This window comes from Vigna umbellata, chromosome 6 (genome assembly GCF_029865625.1).
Source record: "Vigna umbellata cultivar VRB3 chromosome 6, Vumbellata_1.0, whole genome shotgun sequence".
Taxonomy (NCBI): domain Eukaryota; kingdom Viridiplantae; phylum Streptophyta; class Magnoliopsida; order Fabales; family Fabaceae; genus Vigna; species Vigna umbellata.
Window position 1 is genome coordinate 34,736,139 of NC_142170.1, and position 17,630 is coordinate 34,753,768.

At 35.4% G+C, this 17,630-nt stretch overlaps 1 pseudogene; it reads right to left on the reverse strand.

Moving 5' to 3' along the window:
• Window positions 1–647: 647 nt before the first annotated feature.
• LOC148197320 (protein DETOXIFICATION 51 pseudogene) lies at window positions 648–1,388 on the reverse strand (annotated as a pseudogene).
• Between the last annotated feature and the right edge of the window lie 16,242 nt (window positions 1,389–17,630).

Here is a 17,630-nt window from a genome sequence, read left to right on the forward strand (position 1 = left end):
GATAGGTATTATCAATTACTTTATGCTTGAAAGTTGGAAGAGAAGAACAACCTTGACAGTAGAAATTAGAAGAAGAAAAAAGCCTATATAGCTTGGGAAGATAATGTCTTAAGCTCCTTCTCAATTGAATCTGATGAGAGCATTGAAGAGGAAACAAATTTATGTTTGATGGCTGACTAAATATCTTCAGAAAGCAGTGTGTGTAGCTTTAAAGATGAAAGCATAGAAGATAGGTATTATCAATTACTTGATGCTTTTCAAGAATTACATGAAGAGGCTAGAAAAATGTAGTATGCAAATAATAGGATTAAGAGTGAAAAGAAGTTCCTAGAAGGTAGAATAGAAAATCTAGACAAAGAAAATCAATATCTGAAAACTGAACTAGAAGCCTTGAAAAGTGCACCTAGACAAAACATAGAAGAAAACAAATTGAGTATTCAAGAGTGTGAAAATTGTCCAAGATAGTGGTAAAGAATTAAAAAATCATCCATTATAGCATCCAAGAAGGCAAATGGAAGATTATTTGCATCCAAAAATAACAAGTAGGATCCTTTTGTATTAAGTCACTCATAACAGTAGTTGCAAGAGAGAAAACTCCACCACCAAAATCTTTTGCCCTTCTAAAAACTCCACCACCAAAATTTTAATTACAAAACTATCCTTTTCACTTTAACTCTCACAGTAGCCCCCCAACTCTCATTTTCACTCTCTCTCCAAATGCATTTGTTTCGAACGAGTGAAAACTGCAAAACACAACGAAGAGGGAAAAACGTAAATAAAGGAAGTTGTTTGAATGAGTATACCCATGGAAGCAACGGTTGAAGTGCCAAAAGCCCACACAAAACTATCATGATCTCGTACCACCACCACTCCAGGCAAACGGAGACACAGCTCGGCGCGGCGAGCCGGATCAGCGGCTTCAACCCGGCGAGACAGTCTCGGGTCGGCGCGGCGCAGCGGAGGCCTATGAGGCACACGTGCGTGGCGAGGAAGAGGAGGATGGAGAGGCTGGAGGCAGCGGAAGCTGCCGCGACGACGGCGAGGCCGCGGCGGAGTCGCATGATGAGAAGGTAGTTGAAGGGGAAGTGGAGGAGGGTTCCAGCCAGGGACGCTAAGGTGACCGGGTGGGTGACGCCTTGTGCGCAAAGGTAAATGCAGATTGGATGGAGAAAGGAGTGGGTGCGGAGGTCGGGGAGGGAAAAGATGAGGTAGGTGTGTGACATGCGGGTGATGTTAGGGTCCTGGTGCAAAGGTAGAAGGATGTTTGAGATGTTGAGCAAGAGGAATGATATTGGGATGGAGCAGAGTAGCAGAAACATTACACAGCAGTTTGCGCCGAAGGACTCGAAAGCACCGACCGAATAACATGTGATGTTGGCAAAGGCCATTCCTAAGGATCCCGCCGCCAGTTTCAAGTCTCTTAATATCCATCAGCGCCCAGACCATGCTTCAACGGATGTGCACATCCGTTTCGCCTTGAATGAATCGGAAGTTAACATCCGTTTATATTCAAGACAAGGACAAAAAAAGAACGAGGAGGTGCAGCGCACAGTATGTGGTGGTGGAGGGAGTAACTCCCAAACACCTCCTGAATGCGGAGCAGCCCAAACACTGAGGAGGCCAAATCATCCAAAGTCATGTGAGTGTTACTCCCTCCACCACCCCATCTTCTCCCTTCACCTCCTCAATTTTTTCTAAATTCAATTTTACCCTTTTTATTTTTATCTTTGCCTATTTTACTTTTTATTTTTTAAAATCCTAATCTCCTTTCACTCTTTCTCTCATAGGGAAGTCCCCACCCCACCCTACTTTCACTTTCTCTCTTTCTTTTCACTACCATAGATCCAAAATGTCATGCCTTGCCACGCTTGGAGAACCTTAATACATTTTTCTGCATCACAACTTTTCCTTGGTTCGGTCTAATCATATCCCACTTACTCTCGTACTACTACACAAATTTAATCTAATATATTTTAGTAAGTTATTTATGGTCACAAATGAAATATTTTTCTTCATTTTTCATTAATAATATCAATTGAAAGTTAACGGACATGGAAATTGAAAAAAAAAAAAGAGAAAGTGAAAGTGGGAGTGGGGCTTGCCTATGTGAAAGTGAAAGAAGATTAGGGTTTTAAAAAATAAAAAGTAAAATATGTAAAGGTGAAAGTAAAAAGGGTAAGATTGAAATTTAAAAAAAAAATTGGGGAGGTGGAGGGAGAAGATGGGGTGGTAGAGAGAGTAACACTCAAATCATGTGAGGATCGAACCTGGGCCAGGGGTTCAGGAAAGGCTGGACTAATGCCTTTCCCTCGGGTGTTTCACCCTACATCTCGAACCTCTCATCCTGCACCTCCAAAAATTCTAATTTTAATCTTAATTAATATTTTTAAAAAATTTTCTCTTTTACTCTACACCCCTTTAATTTTTTCTTTTCCTTATTAAAGTCACCCAGCACCTTTCTATTTTTTTTTTCTTTCTTATTAAAGTCAACCTATACCCCTTTAATAGACTTTGACATTGTACAGATTTTGAAATCCCTTTTATAAATTTTTTAAATTTCATTTTTAGATTTAAAATTTAATAATAATTTAAAATTTTAATATTATTTAACATACATTTACATCTTAATAATTATTAAAATATAATTTATACTATTATAATAGTTATATTAAAAAATAAAAACAAAAGTAATTAAAATAAAAGTAGCAATAATAAATATTAAAAGAAATTGTTTAAAAATACTATAAATAATATTAGAATTTTAAATTTAATTAATTAATTATTCAAATTTAAAAAAAAAAGCAAAATTTTAAAAAATTTGTTTATCGAAATCCGTTAACATATTCTAACCGATTTTGATATTATATTAATTTTAAATATATTAAATCTAATTTTATATAATTAATCTAATTTAATTTAAAAATTTAATATTATTTAATATACATTTATATTTTACTAATTATTAAAATATAATTTCTATGATTATAACAGTTATATTAAAATCATAAAAATAAAAAAAATAAAAATAAAAAGAGTAATAATGAAAATAAAAAGAATAAAAAATTAATAATATAAAATCTAATTTAATATATTTACATATATTAAATTATATTAATTATTAAATTAAAATGAAATAATTATTAAATTTCAAATAAAAAAACAAAATTTTAAAAATATTTATTTATCGAATTTTGATATTCAATAAACTATTTTTTTAAATTTTTGTTTTTTAATTAAATTTCATAATTATTTAATTGAATTAAAATTCTAAAATTACTTAATATATTTTTACATTTTAATAATTATTAAAATATGATTTATCTAATATCAAAATCTGTTAAAATATGTTAACCGTAAATTTTTATTTAAATTTTGTTTTTTATTTAAAATTTAGTAATTATTTAATTTAAAATTGTAATATTTTTTACAGTATTTTTAAACAATTTTTTAATATTTATTACTGCTACTTTTAATTTAATTACTTTTGTTTTTATTTTTTTAATATAATTATTATAATAGTAGAAATTATATTTTAATAATTATTAAGATATAAACGTATGTTAAATAATATTAAAATTTTAAAAATTAAACTAAATTATTATTAAATTTTTAATCTAAAAATAAAATTTATAAAAGAGATTTCAAAGTACAGATTTTTAAATCTATTAAAAGGGTATAGAGTGACTTTAATAAGAAAAAGAAAAAATTAGAAGAGTACAAAGTGATTTTATCAAGAAAGAGAAAAAATTAAAGAAATATTGATTAAGGTTAAAATTGAAATTTTTGATGATACAAGATGAAAAGTTTGAGATTGAAACACCCCTTTCCTTCGAAAAGCCAACTTGCCTAATTTAATTAAGAGAGAAACTCCCTCCTCCACCATCACCGTTCTTCTCTGTACCCAAAAAAATTTTAATTACAAAATTATCCTTTTAACTTTAACCTTTTACTTTTTTATTTTTATATGAAAACCTAAATTTCTACCTATCATTTTTATTTACTTACAGTTGATCAGCCCCACCCTCCAACTCTCACTTTCTGTCTTTCTCTCCATTAATCATCCTTCACAAGAAACCTGATATAATTCAAAAGGTTGAAAGATAGATTTTACATGAATGTAAACAAGGTGGAAAAAAATTCTTTGACAAAACTTCCTTCCAGTTTACATGGCAAGCTTTCAGCATCATCATCAATCTCTACGCTAGCAGGCTTTTTGTCTTTTCTACTAAATACCACTTTTCCATAATTATTCATTAAATCTTCATACATTTCATATGTGTCTTCATTTACATCCTGAAAATACACAACTTTTGTTACTGACCGCAATGTAATATGTGTTGGATTCGGATATCGACATCCATATTACGTCCATATTAAAGACAGTTTACTCTTCCCGAAATGTATCTGCATGGAAAGCTCTTGTGAGAGACTTGGAAGACTAATCTGCGACTTTTCCATGGTCAACTTCGATGGAAAACTCGAACTTTTTCCTTATATTACAATTTCCAAATCTAGCCGAACAGAAAACAACACTTTCAAACTTTTCTAAACCTTGATCAAGCATAAAAACCTATCGTCTCTTACACTACACCACAGCATGTGGTCCGACACAGAGAACCCAACCACTAGTGAAGCGGACGAAGGCGAGGTGTCTCCCATTGAGGAGGTTCATCTCACGGTACCCAACGCTGACGACCTGACCCAACCGATATGGACCTTCTATATGCGGTTCCTGGGTCTCCTATCCTGCTCCTTGCTCTCTTTCACCAACCAGTTCTTCGCCTACCGCACCGAGCCTATTATCATAACACAAGTCACCGTTCAGGTCGTTGTCCTCCCCGTCGCGCATTTCATGGCCGTGGTTCTACCCAAGACAAAGTTCACAATCCGCGAGTTCGGGTCCAGGACCTTCTCCTCCAACCCGGGTCCGTTTAACGTGAAGGAGCACGTGTTCATTAGCATGTTTACCAACGCCGGAAGCGCTTTTGGGTCTGGATCTCCATACGCCGATTTAATTGTTACCATTATCAAAGTCTTTTACGGATGCAACACCTCTTTTTTCACCTGTTGGCTTCTAGTCGTTACTGCACAGGTTAGAGTTGTGAATCAACACCACTCATTGACTCACTCACTCGTTGACTCACCATGATAAGATGCGTGTGTGTGCAGGTGCTAGGATATGGGTAGACTGGGATACTGAGGAAATACGTGGCACCTCCCCACTATTTTTTTAATTTCAAGAATACTTTAAGTTAATTTAGCTTTTACCGATTGAAAGAAGAGAGAAAGTAGTGGCTGAATTGGGTTTGCTCTACCTTGGTATGGGAGTTTCTGGTGGTGAGGATGCTCGTGATGGTCATTCTTTGATGCCTGGTGATTCGTTTGAAGCTTTCAAATACATAAAAGATATTCTTCTCAAGGTGACAGCTCAAGGCCACATAATGGTCCTTGCGTGACATATATGTTGGAATATAAATTGATTTTGTATGTTGGGCCTAAAAGATAAAAACTCAATATTAGCAAAGACCCAAATAGCATTCTAGAAAATCCTATCTAGAAGGATTCTAGAATGTTCCACAAAAATATCTAGAGATGTTTATCCATAAAATGTCTCTAGATAAATTTAGAATTATAGGAATGTTTTAGAAAGTTCTAGAGAATAAATTATAACCCTTAGATGAATGTTGTGGTGGCAAGATCCTAACCATTGGTTAAGGAGGTGCCATTAGTATAAATGGGGGATGATTGTATCATTTAAAAACAAGCCAAAAAAGTTTAGAAGTACTCAATACAAGTCTTTCCTCTTCTCTAAAAATCTTCCAACCTCTCCCAATCTTAAACACTTCCTTCTAGCCTTTAAAGTTTTTTCCCAACAAAGTGGTATCAAGAGCCATAAGATCTTCATAGAAATGGCAAATACTGGAGTTCCCTTTCAAGTCCCAATGCTCACTAAGAGCAACTATGACAATTGGAGCTTAAGGATGATAGCTCTCCTTGGTGCACATGATGTCTGGGAGGTGGTCGAGAAGGGCCACATTGAGCCAGAGAATCTAGAGAGTCTGTCTCAAGTTCAAAAGGATAACTTGAGAGACTCAAGGAAGAGAGACAAGAAAGCTCTCTGTCTAATCTATCAAGGATTAGATGAAGATAATTTTGAGAAGATTTATGGAGTCAAGTCAGCCAAGGAAGCATGGAAGAAGCTTAAGATCTCTTACAAGGGAGATCAAGTCAAAAAGGTACGTCTTCAAACTTTGAGAGGAGAGTTTGAAGCTTTGCATATGAAGGAAGGTGAACTAGTCTTTGATTACTTTTCAAGAGTTTTAACGATTACTAATAACCTAAAAAGAAATGGTGAGAAGCTAGAAGATGTAAGAATTATGGAGAAAATTCTTAGATCATTAGATCCAAAGTTCGAACATATTGTCACCATTACCGAAGAAACAAAAGACTTGGAGGCCATATCAATAGAGCAATTTCTTGGTTCGTTGCAAGCTTATGAAGAAAAGAAAAAGAAGAAGGAAGAGATCACGGAGCAAGTCCTCAAGGCACACGTTGATTCAAGAAAAGAAGAAAATACACACAACCAATCAAGGCGAAGTTATAGTCAAGAACAAGGACGAGGGTGTGCATATGGACGTGGACAAGGACGAAAGCCTAACAACAATAACCAAAGAGGAGAAAGCTCTAACAGAGGTCGTGGGAGAGGAAATCTGAATTCAAGGTATGACAAGACACGAATCAAGTGTTACAATTGTGATAAATTTGGACATTATGCTTCTGAATGTAGAGCCCCTAACAAAAATAAAGTCGAAGAGAAAGCCAATTATGCTGAAGAAAGGTGTCAAGAAGATGGTACCTTGCTATTGGCTTACAAGGGCCAAGATAGAGGCGAGGATAATCATTGGTACCTTGTAGTGGAGCAAGTAACCATATGTGTGGGAAAAGAAGCATGTTTGTGGAGCTTGATGAATCAGTAAAGGGAAACGTGGCTTTTGGAGATGAATCAAAGGTGGTAGTGAAAGGAAAAGGTAATGTCCTCATCCGACTAAAGAATGGAGAACATCAATTTATTTCCAACGTATATTATGTGCCAAGCATGAAGAGCAACATCTTGAGCTTAGGACAAGTCTTAGAGAAAGGTTATGATATTCAACTTAAGAATAATAACCTTTCTATAAGAGATAATACAAGTAGGTTCATTGCAAAGGTGCCAATGACAAGAAATAGAATGTTCGTGCTCAACATTCAAAGTGATGGCCCACAATGTCTTAGGATGTGCTACAAAGACCAATCATGGCTTTGGCATCTTTGATTTGGCCATCTTAATTTTAAAGGATTAGAGTTGCTCTTCAAGAAAGCAATGGTGAGAGGACTGCCTCATATTACTCACCCCAACCAAGTTTGTGAAGGATGTCTACTTGGAAAACAATTTCGATTGAGTTTCCCAAATGAGTCGGACTCAAGAGCTCAAAAGCCATTAGAACTCATACACACAGATGTGTGCGGACCAATCAAGCCAAGATCACTCGGTAAAAGTAATTATTTCCTTCTCTTCATTGATGCTTTTTCAAGAAAAACATGGGTATATTTCTTAAAAGAAAAATCAGAAGTGTTTGAGAACTTCAAGAAGTTTAAAGCCCATGTTGAGAAGGAAAGTGGCCTTCTGATCAAATCTTTGAGATCCGATCGTGGAGGAGAGTTCACATCAAAAGAGTTTCAAAAGTATTGTGAAGACAATGGAATCAGACGACAGTTGACAGTGCCAAGATCCCCTCAACAAAATGGAGTGGTTGAAAGGAAGAATAGAACTATCCTGGAGATGGCAAGGAGCATGCTTAAAAGCAAGAAACTTCCAAAGGAGTTTTGGGCTGAAGATGTTGCATGTGCAGTCTATCTAACCAACCGCCCTCCAACAAGAAGCGTTAGTGAAAAAACACCACAAGAAGCATGGAGCGGAAGAAAGCCAGGTATTTCTCATCTTAGAGTCTTTGGAAGCGTAGCTCATGTGCATGTGCCAGATGAGAAACGAAGTAAGCTTGATGACAAAAGTGAAAAATACATCTTCATTGGTTATGACGCCAACTCCAAAGGGTACAAACTCTACAATCCTGATTCAAGGAAAACAGTCATCAGCTGGAATGTAGTGTTTGACGAAGAAGGAGAATGGGATTGGTCGACAAACTGTGAAGATCATACCTTCTTCCCGTGCATTGAAGAAGATGATGTGGAACAACAACAACAACCGCAAGAGGCACCTGCTACTCCACCCACTTCACCAAATACAACCATTTAAGATGATGAAAGCTCAAGTGAAAGAATGTCACGTTTCCGAAGTCTCCAAGAAATTTATGAGGTAACTGAAAATATAGACAATGTTACCTTATTATGTCTATTTGCAGACTGTGAGCCCATGAACTTCCTAGAAGAAATTGAAAAGAAGAGTTGGAGAAATGCAATGAATGAAGAGATCGAGGCAATAAAGAAGAATGATACTTGGGAGCTAGCCTCGCTTCCAAATGGGCACAAAGCAATTGGTGTCAAGTGGGTCTACAAAGCAAAGAAAGACTCCAAAGGAGAAGTTCAGAGATACAAAGCAAGATTGGTGGCGAAGGGCTACAGTCAAAGGGCTAGCATCGACTATGACGAGGTATTTGCTCCAATTGTTCGACTAGAAACTGTAAGACTTATTATATCATTAGCAGCTCAAAATAATTGGAAGATACATCAAATGGATGTCAAATCCGCCTTCTTAAATGGAGTTATTGAAGAAGAAGTCTACATTGAGCAGCCACAAGGATATGAAGTCAAAGGTGAAGAAGATAAAGTCTTACAAATTAAAGAAGGCTATTTATGGGTTGAAACAAGCCCCGAGAGCTTGGAATGTTCGGATTGACATGTACTTCAAAGCAGCGAATTTAATCAAGTGTCCATATGAGCATGCACTCTATATCAAAGTTCAAGGTAAAGATATTTTGATTGTATGCTTGTATGTCGATGACTTGATTTTTACAGGGAACAATCCAAGCATGTTTGAGGAATTCAAGAAGGATATGACAATGGAATTTGAAATGACCGACATGGGGCTTATGGCATATTATCTCGGAATTGAAGTAAAACAAGGAAACAAAGGAATTTTTATTACTCAAGAAAGTTATGCCAAAGACCTCCTCAAGAAGTTCAAGATGGATGATGTTAATCCAGTTGGTACTCCTATGGAATGCGGCATAAAGTTGAGTAAGGATGAAGAGGGAGAAAAAGTTGATCCAACCCTCTATAAAAGTCTTGTTGGAAGTTTGCGCTATGTAACTTGTACAAGACCAAACATTCTCTATGCCGTTGGAGTCGTGAGTCGGTACATGGAAGCTCCAACAACTACTCACTTCAAGTCTGCGAAGAGGATTCTTCGATATATCCAAGGTACGACAAGCTATGGCCTATACTACTCCATTTCTAACGATTACAAGCTTGTTGGATATAGTAATAGCGATTGGAGTGGAGATATGGATGACCGAAAGAGCCAAGTGGATTTGTGCTCCACATGGGAGACACAGCCTTTACTTGGATGTCCAAGAAGCAGCCTATTGTCACTTTGTCTACATGTGAAGCAGAGTATGTAGCTGCAACTTCATGTGTTTGCCATACTGTTTGGCTACGCAACCTATTGAAGGAGTTAAGCTTGCCACAAGTGGAGCCGACAAAGATTTTCGTAGACAACAAGTTGGCAATAGCATTAGCAAAAAACCCAGTCTTCCATGATCGAAGTAAGCACATCCACACCCGTTACCATTACATTAGAGAATGCATCAGCAACAAGGATGTGCAAATGGAATATGTGAAGACACATGATCAGGTAGCAGATATCTTCACAAAACTGCTGAAGAAAGAAGTCTTTATGAAGTTGAGAAGTTTGCTTGGAGTACAAAATCAAGTTTAAGAGGGGGTGTTGGAATATAAATTGATTTTGTATGTTGGACCTAAAAGATAAAAGCCCAATATTAGCAAAGGCCCAAATAGCATTCTAGAAAATCCTATCTAGAAGGATTCTAGAATGTTCCACAAAAATATCTAGAGATGTTTATCCATAAGATGTCTCTAGATAAGTTTAGAATTATAGGAATGTTTTAGAAAGTTCTAGAGAATAAATTATAACCCTTAGATGAATGTTGTGGTGGCAAGATCCTAACCATTGGTTAAGGAGATGTCATTGGTATAAATAGGGGATGATTGTATCATTTAAAAACAGGCCAAAAAAGTTTAGAAGCACTCAATACAAGCCTTTCCTCTTCTCTAAAAATCTTCCAACCTCTCCCAATCTTAAACACTTCCTTCTAGCCTTTAAAGTTTTTCCCAACAATATATTGGTAAAGGTGGTTCTGGTAATTTTGTGAAGATGATTCACAATGGAATAGAGGTGAACTTCTGAGTTTCCTGATTGAAAATCAGTGCAGATATATTTGGAATTAAGGATGATAAAAGAGATGAGTACATATTTGGAATTAAGGATGATAAAAGAGATGAGTATCTTGTTGACAAAGTTCTAGACAAAACTGACATGAAGGGCACTAGTTAGTGTACTATTCAGTAAGTTGTAGATATATTCTTAAACGAATGTGAATGCTCATGGATGGTCGACAATCCTTTGTCTTTCAATGGAGGTTGATATTCATAATCAACGTATATTCACATCAGTAAGAACAAAAGAGGAATTGAGAGACGCAGAAGGTGACAGAGGAATTAACTCTTTTTAATTAAATACACACTCATATATATATATATATATATATATATATATATATATATATATATATATATATAGATTTTAAATTATAAGTTATTTTCAATTTTTCTCATATCTCACACTTTCGACTTTAAATTAATCTTTAATGTTTATAATTTTTCAATTCATTATAATAAAATTATAAATAATTTAGTTCATGATCATAAAATTTTGATGTCTCTATCATAATGGTATTAAATTTTATATTTTTCTTCTATTTTTCATTAATTGTTTTTACAAATTATAACAACAATAATAATAATAATAACAATAAATTGTTCTCAATTATACTTAATATTTTATAAAATTTATTTACACAGAAATTATCTTTTATTATGTTATTTCTCCCTAAAAAAATTAAAATTAATCTCAATATTTTAATTAATTACATTAAATTGCTTTACTTTATTATAAAAAATTTTAAAAAAGAATTCTTCCCTTTTTCTAAGAAAATTGTAAAAGAAAATAAAAAAATTATTACTATTATATAATTTGTTTAATTCTTCTTCAAGTTAGATGTGTTTTCCTTGGTTTTTAAATCTTTATGTTGTTATGTAAGATTAACTTATTATAGTACTAACTCGTTTATGTTGGAGGAAGTAGTTCTAGTCAGGAAATTGATTGTGTAGCGTTGTTCTTTTAGTTTTGGTTTAATTCGTATTTTGGTCCCACTTTTCGTAGGGTCTGTTCAAATTGGTCCTACGTTTTTTCAAAAGTTCACTAAGATCCCACTTTTCGCAAAAACGGTGCAAATTAGTCCTTTTTGGTTACGGCGTTAAAAAACTAACGGCACAGCTGCCCAGGTGGAAGAAAACTGATGAGGTGTACATTTTTTGTTGACGTGGCACTGTGATATGTGTTAAATTAATTAATTTAAATTAATTTAAAAGATAGGGTTAAAAAAATTTGACAATTACATTTGGGGTAAATCTGCAAGCGATTTAGGGTTCCAGAATCTCGTTTCGAAGAGTGCAACTTCTGATTTTTGGTGAAATCAAATTCCAGGTTAGTGATCGCATTACTGTTCTTATGTTTTTGCTTTTTCTTTAATGGGTGGATTCTATATTTGTTGTGTTTAAAATATGGTTATATTTGTGGCATGGTGGGGGGTTAATGGAAAAAGTATTGTCGTTGGGTGTTGGAATTGGTCCCATGGTCTGTTAAATTAAGTTAATGAGTGGTCCCCCTTTTCCATTTGCAGTGTAGGGATGTCTAACGATAATTTTGAGGTAGTGGTCCACCACGGTGGGACCTTGATACAGGAAGTGCCCTTTAAATATATAGGTGGGGAAAGATGTTATTGGGACATTGACCCCGATACATGGAGCTATTTTGGAGTAGTAGGTTCACTTAAGGATTTGGGGTATATTGAAGTACATGAGTTATATTACGATATTGACCATGTTTTATATAAGCTATATGACGATAAAGGTGCTTTGAACATGATGAATGTGGGAAAATTGTTGGGGAAAGTCAACTTGTATGTTGTACATAAAGTGAGCGAAGCAGTGGTTGTAGAAAATGAGGATGAAATTCTTTACCTTTGCCAAGGACCTGCAGACAGTGGTGAGGGTAGTGGTGTTGAGGTTGGTGTACAAGGTGTTGTTGAAGTGCAACAAGAGGTTGAGGAAGGTCCTCTTAACTGTGGTGGTGACTTGGAGAAAGATGATGGAGTGCAGGTTGACACAGAGGAAGTAGATAGAGTAGAGGAAGAAGTAGAAATGCAGAGTGAGGAAGAACTGGAAGTGGATAGTGAGGAAGAAGTGCACAAGGAGGAGGAAGTGGAAATGCACAGTGAGGAAGAACTGGAAGTGGACAATGAGGAAGAAGTGGAAGTGGATACTGAGAAGGATGAAGCACATGTTTCTGTTGAAGAGAACTTGGAGGAGGTAGGGAATTTGGATAATAGTGATTCAGAATACATGATGGAAGACAGTGATAATGAAGCAGAAGGACATGGTAGGGGGTTGTCAGATGATGAATGGGAGTCAGATGTGCTGTTAACTCCAGATAATAGTGCAAGTGAGGAGGATGAAATTGAGGACAGACCAAGTAGAGGTCCCTTTCGTACATTTGGTAAAAAGAAGTCAATGTCAGATTACAAATGGGAACTTGGGACTATCTTTACCGATAAGGATGAGTTTAAGGAAGCCATTAGAAGTTATGCTATTCATGCTGGGAGGGCTCTTAAGTTTGTAAAAAATGATAACCGTAGGGTAAGGGTGAGATGCATGGGTGGGCAAAAAAAGTGTCCATGGGTAGCTTACTGTGGGTATTTGCCATCACGCAAGATTTGGCAATTAAGGAAGATTGTGGATGTTCATTCTTGCAGCAGGCAACTGAACATAAAATTGATGAATAGTAAGTGGTTGAGTCATGAAATAGATAAGTCTATGCATGACAATCCTAGTATAAAGGTCCAAGACATACGTAACAAAGCATTAAGGAAATGGAACACCAATGTATCAATTTCTAAAGCAAGAAGGGCGAAGTTAATGGCATCAAGTCAACGTGAAGGGGATTTTAAAGAACAATTTAGAAGGATTTATGACTATGCACATGAGGTATTGAGAAGTAACCCTGGGTCAACGGTTAAGGTTAAAGTCAACAGTGATAATGGTCAGTCCATATTCCAGAGATGTTATGTTTGTCTTAAAGCATGTAAGGATAGTTTTATTAGTTGTAGACCCATCATCTGTTTAGATGGGTGTTTTTTGAAAGGTCTTTATAAGGGAGAGCTGCTTACTGCTGTTGGGAGGGATCCAAATGAGCAAATGTTACCCCTTGCATATGCAGTAGTTGAAGTCGAAAATAAAGATAGTTGGTCCTGGTTTTTGCAATTATTGGTTGAAGACCTTGGGGGCAATGAAGTTTGTGAGGCATATACGTGGATGTCTGACCAGCAAAAGGTACATGCAGTACTTTAATTATTTTATTTTGCAAACTTTATTATGCATGTGTGTTTGATTAAATAATTGATGTTGGCAGGGGTTGGTGCCAGCTATCCAAGAGCTTTTGCCTAGGGCAGAACAAAGATTCTACATCAGGCACCTTTATGCTAACTTTAGGAAAAAATTTTCTGGTCAGATATTGAAGAATTTGATGTGGAGGGCTGCCACAAGCACATACCCCCAAGCTTGGGAGAGAGATGTTGAATATCAGAGCAGTGAATGAAGAAGCATATAAATATCTCATAGCCATTCCCCCAAGGTACATTCTTTCCATTACATGCACAACTATTCTGCATTACTCATGTTTGGTAACTCATTTTCTTCATTCTCGTGCAATAGGTATTGGTCAAGAAGTAGGTTCAGAACTCAAGCAAAGTGTGATACTCTGGATAACAACATCAGTGAAGGATTCAACAGTGTTCTTGTGCAGTCCAGGGGAAAACCCATAATAACCATGCTGGAGGATATTAGACTGTATTTGATGAAAAGATGGGCCACCAACAGAACGAAGGTGGCAGGTATGGATTTCAATGTCTGTCCAAAGATCAAAAAGAGACTTATGAAGGAATGTAACTTGTCAAGATATTGGATCCCAAGGTAATATTGTTCTTATGCCTTATTTATGTTCATATCCAGTTGTTGTTATGGCTTATTTATGTTCATATCCAACTGTTGATGTGCCTTTTTGATGTTCATTTATTCAGCTGGTCTGCAAGAAGGATATTTGAGGTTAGACATGTTTCAATCATTGGGAACAAGTTCACAGTGGACCTGGACAATGAAGAATGCAGCTGCAGGAAGTGGATGATTAGTGGCATCCCATGTTGTCATGCAGTTGCATCAATGAACTATTCAAATGTAGATCCAGAAAGTTTTATACCAATTTGTTTCAGGAAATCCACATATGAAGAAGCATATGCGTCCATCATCTATCCTGTGAATGGCCACCTCTTATGGGAAAAAACTACTTGTCCTGATGTACTGCCACCACCTAAGAGGAACATGCCTGGGAGACCCAAGAAAAAAAGAAGAATGGAGCCATGGGAGCTAACAAAAGATGGGACCAACATGAGTGTTGGTGGGCAGCGAAAGAGATGTAGTATCTGCCGTGAACTGGGGCACAACAAAAAAATGTGCCCTTTACGTCCACCCATCATCCAACCAACAGAATCAACACAGGCACAAAGTTCACAACCCATTGCACCTTCACAGCCATCAAGTCCCCAATCTCCTCAACCACCACAACCAAGTCAAGATTCCATCCGAGATTTAAGTGAGCCAATACAAAGGCAGAAGTTAAACATTAGAAGAAAAGATCCATAGATTTAGTTGAAAATTTGGATGTATTAATATGTACTCTTCTTAACTACTTTAATTGTGGATGTATTAAGCACTTTCATTGTCTGTGTTGAATTCTTATCAAACACTTTAATTAAATATCTTATTATAGTTGCACTGATATTATGTTGTGATATTTGGAAGTAGTGATATTATGTCATTATATATGTTTTTTGCCAAGTATCCTTAATATGTATTATAGTAATATAGTAAGGGACCAATTTGAACAATTTTTAAAGGAAAAAGGGACCATCGTGAACAAATTTAAAAGCAAAGGGGGACCACAATTAACATTTTTAAATCAAAGGGGGGACTAAAACAAACTTCATTACACGAACTCAGATTGTTCACTCATATTACAACAACTGATATTCCATGATGCTAAACAGCTGAGCCATTACATGAACAAAACATAAATTGCACATTGCACACCTAAGATCAAGCTAAACACAACCACAATGTCATAATGTTCAACACAATAACAGCAAACACAACTCCAAGTAACAACTTTATCCTTCTCTGCAACTCTTTGACATTATTTTCCAGATCAAATATCCTGTTGCTTTGTCTCACAATTGTACCATCTCTATCATCAGCATTGTCCTCAGAACACCACTTGAAAAAATTACATGACATCCCACTTGATATCCCACCCTATTATTCACCAAGAACACAAAAATGTTAAAACAAATAAAATCCAAAACACATGGAAGTGGACAGTACGCTATTCAAAACACCTTGTAATGGCGACATCCCCAAAATTTCCTCCCAGCATTCCTTGAAGTTCTAGCAACTTTCATTACAGCAATATCACCATAGTGGCAAATAGGGGTTATCCCAACTCCCCTGGAAACAACACCGTGTGAGGATTGCGAAAATCCTTTGGAGGTTGCCTTCGAACAGGAAGAACAACTCTGTGATGAATTCATCCCTAACCCTAAACCTCTGCTTTTAAATTTCAGAACCCTAACTTTGCTTTTAAATTTCAGAACCCTAACTTTGCTGAACCCTCCTGCTTTTAGATTTCAGAACCCTAACTTTGCTTTTCAATTTGGGTAAAACAGCCATGAATCCTCTGCTCTCAGGATGAATCACCAATTCACAGTGCCACGTCAACAAAAAATGTACACCTCATCAGTTTTCTGCCAGCTGGGCAGCTGTGCCGTTAGTCTTTTTAACACCGTAACCAAAAAGGACTAACTTGCACCGTTTTTGCGAAAAGTGGGATCTTAGTGAACTTTTGAAAAAACGTAGGACCAATTTGAACAGACCCTACGAAAAGTGGGACCAAAATACGAATTAAACCTTTAGTTTTTAATAAATTTTTAATTTTATTCCTGTCAACTTTTATAATAATTTTCTTCTTCTCATCAATAATGTGTGTAATTTTCATTCTTCGAAAGGTAAAGTTATAACAATGTTTGTTAGGAAAAGTGAATTCACGTCGAGTTGTAAATAATTATTTCATTCAAGGATTTTATCTAACGAGTTTTGTTAAAATCTAATTATTATTTAAGCAAAATTTAAAAAACATTATCAACATGTATCATTTGTAATTAAAAATTTCGATAACATTTTAAAAAAATTAAATATAAATTATAAAAATTGAAACCACGAATACTAAAAAAAAATGTGTTCCACAATGGACGAAAAAAAAATCATTTAATCATTTAATAAAAGAAATTATGTTGGATAAATAAACTTCCAATTTTAAAAGTAAAAAATGGTACTTCAATCACATAGCTTATTTAGAGTAAAATCTAAAAAGTTTTCTTACATGAAGGTAAATTTGCACCGAATTTGATAAAATTCCCTCACATTACTATTCTATTATGCATGTTTATACACTACAAATCTTTGTTGACTTTCTACTTTTAGGAGTATTTATGGGACATGTGGTTGGATACACACTTCATTTCACCCTCAATGCATTTGTATGGTTAAAACTCTTTTCAACTCCAAAATGGAATGGTACACTCACTGCACCTTTAATAGTTTTTAGTAACAAGTTTTTAAGAAAACATCTTACAGTAATGAATGTTACTCTAAATAAGATATATAAAATAACGTGACAATTTATTTTAAAATTATTTAACTGCAGATGAACATAACTTGTTCTCCAAAACATTTTTTAAAAATGTTATTTAAAGTGTAACACTTTTTAAAAAATATATTGGTACTTTGGTTATTAATCACGCTTTAATATATGAGTTAAATATGTTTTTAGTTTCTAAACTATTGGTTGTTTCTGGTTTTCGTTCCTCTTTCAAAATAAGGTACAATTTGGTCCTCATTCTTTTCGAAACTTTGGTTTTAGTCCTCTAAAACTAACACCGTTAAAAATTAGCTGACGTGACTAACGGTAGACTGACACACGATTTTTTTTTCAAGTGTTTCTCACCTTTTCTCCCCTTTCTCTCTTCCTTCCATCTTCCCTCTCTTGTTGAATTAACTCTCTAACAGGTCTGTAAGCAGCAGTTGTACACAAGTTCTACATTTAACAATTAGTGGGAGGGAAAATGTGTTAGGCAGCGTGGGTAATTCCCAGTAGCAAATAGAAGCGG